This window comes from Acanthaster planci, linkage group LG02 (assembly GCF_054643075.1).
Source record: "Acanthaster planci isolate LZ-2023a linkage group LG02, COTS_SCS, whole genome shotgun sequence".
Taxonomy (NCBI): Eukaryota; Metazoa; Echinodermata; class Asteroidea; order Valvatida; family Acanthasteridae; genus Acanthaster; species Acanthaster planci.
In genome coordinates this window covers 13,373,775-13,376,649 of record NC_141778.1, presented here as the reverse complement: position 1 = coordinate 13,376,649, position 2,875 = coordinate 13,373,775, and positions in this window count along the sequence as shown.

Here is a 2,875-nt window from a genome sequence, read left to right as displayed (position 1 = left end):
AAATATGTTTTTCTTGATTACGACACCTACTGCGTTAAACCTTTGAACTCTGTTGCGGTGTTCAAAGCGCAACTCGCTGGAGTCTTTAACCGCTCCACAATACCGGTACATTATGTAAAGTTGTACGTCATACTGGACCCACATAGCACGGTACGTACTAGACAGCATGAAGCAGTGGCGTGTTCAGAGCAGCGTTGTATTCAAGTCCATCACAAGTCCCTTCACAAGTCCAGTCACAAGTCCCTTTAAAGGGCCAGTCATAAGTAACAGGGTGAAAAATGACAAAGGAATGCTTTCGTCATAGCTCATTTGAATAGCTTGTGAATTGTCTCAAGATTGAATGACTTGTGATGGACTTGTGATGGACTTACAGGGAGTTGTGATGGACGCGAATACAACACTGGATCACACTGATGGCAACATTATAGGGGATTGGGACAAATCCCCCAACCGCTTTTTGACCTGGGAAGGAACCCTTGGATCATGGGGGGGGGTCGAAAAAAAGGAAGAGCTGGGGCCAAAGCCAATACTTAAAATGTAAATTTTTACTTAAACCTTTAGGGGATCTATAGACACATATGAACGCCTCACATACACCACTCTGGGTTTTGTGGGTCCTTGCCGTATGCTCCGATGACGGATGAACATGGGGTCTATGTGCTCACCAGAGAAGAAGTTACTGACACGAGACTGGAAATTTCAACCGGCAAGTTGAAATACAGGCTCCTTAGAAAAGTGAGTTGGTGCCAAGCGACATGGACCTATAAATGTCCATATAGCCTTGGGAACCGTAGCATCGGGATAGGCCCCAACATGTTACGCAGCACCGCTTCCACTTCAGCTTTGTCTCCGCCATTGGTTGGTTCTGGATACGACAGGCCTCATCTCTGGTCACGAAGCCGACGAGGATGTTAGTACCCGCCGGGAACAGTCAACCGGAAGGGGAACGAAAAGAGGGAGAGAAAGGGCTAAGGCCTGTAAAAGTTATTTCAAGTAAATACCAGACATAATGTGTCCATGGTAAAAAAAAATAGTTTGAATTTTTTGAACAACAAAGGTCCTCCTCCTTCGCGCCACTTCACACCCCATGACTCCTCATTGAAACCAATTCCCTTTATTGACTCAAATTACAAAGCAGCGTCCTAAACGACGCCCATCAGTTCACGCCTATCGTATATTGCTGAGTCCAACGCATTGGTATAATATACGGAGGTGTGGATTCTGAGAGTGACAAGAACCAACAATTCGATCCACGTATTATGTTCTAATTACTTCGACCACAAAGTCAACAATCTGTCTATTCCGGGCACGAAGGACAATGCTCAGCTAAAAGAACTAAAAATAAAACTTGAAGCTAAAGATCTCGTCAAACCTGGTAATATCGAGAAATATCAATTATGTGGACAGCTGGAACTCATCCTTAAAAAAATCAAGGAAGCCCTCATTAAGAAAGTTGATGTAGACCAAGCCATCGAATCTATTCAAGAAGCTGAAGAACTCATCCACGAGAGAAAAAAATTAAAGATCCCCGACAACATCAAGGCAGGCTGGCTGACTGTGTCACACTTCGAAAAAGATTCATCTTCGGAGCTCTTACCCGAGCAGCAGAAAAGAGTCAAGGCAGCAGAAGAATCTGCTCTAAAGGAGATCGAGAACCGAAAATGTCGAGAGTCCCCACATGAATTTGGCAAAGATACCAATACTTCTACCAAGGGTCCTGCTCATTAGTCTCTTTTTTCGAGGTAAAGCCCCCGTGATTCTTAATTTGTCATGTTGCACTGGCTCTTCTCATGCTTTCCATTAAATATAAAGAATAAACATTTGGTTTCCTCTTGCTCTATTTGTGTTACGTTGGGCATTAGAGTCAAACTGTTGAGCGCAGCGAAAGAGCGTGAATTTTTGTTATACTTTGTGGGATGAAAGGACGCTAGTAAACAAAATAGACTTTTCAAATCCATATACGTAGCTTGTTGCCATTGAAACAGCTCATATTGTGTTTTTGGCATTTCGGGCCGACTTAGGGCTCCAAAAACTGGTTTTTAGCTTCTATTCAAAAGTCCACCTGACCAAAATAAAAAAAATCACGAATCCACTTATATTAAAGTATCATCCTTGCCTCTGCTTGAGACAAAAAGTTATCGCTTCAAGTGTCATCCTTTTGCTCTTTTAAAGAGCTTGCAGTGAAGTATGTGTTTAGAACTTGCAAAATTGACATTTTTACCCTAAGTTGCCCCTCAAAACGTCAACTTTCAAGGGGTCTCAGAACGTTTTCCTTTTGGTTGTGATTAGGGCCCAGATTGGTCTTTTCATACAGCAGTAGGGAAATCTTGGGCAATTGTATTCTGCCGTGACAATATTGCCTCAAATTGATGGCCATTTTTCATAAAACAGAAAATTGCATTTTGGGGGTTTCCACAGTTTGAATCAATAATACAAAAAGAAACGAGTGCATCGGCGACCAAAAGTCGCTATACTGAACAACCGCTATACCGAAGAAAATCCCTGTGGAATAACACCGTATTCGTTATTCCACCGTGGTAAAAATAGCAAATTTAAACAGAATACGGGGAGAAACCAACAGCTGAAAACCCAAAGCATACAAGTTAGCATATCAAATACGGGTTCACTGTTCAGATCCGTTTATCAAAATATGCATCTACGTGTATGTTCAGTCAATATCAAGTAAATATCATTGTAAAGTCGAGGAGCAGTGGCGTATCTAGAGGGGGCAGGGACCAACTCCCCCCCCCACGGTATTTTTTTGTAATAGGCCTACTTTATAATTAAGAAAGTAATCGGTATATTTAGTTATCAAATATTAGCACCAACATCCTAAGGAAACAACACCATGAAATGAATGCAAGGATGTCGTGAC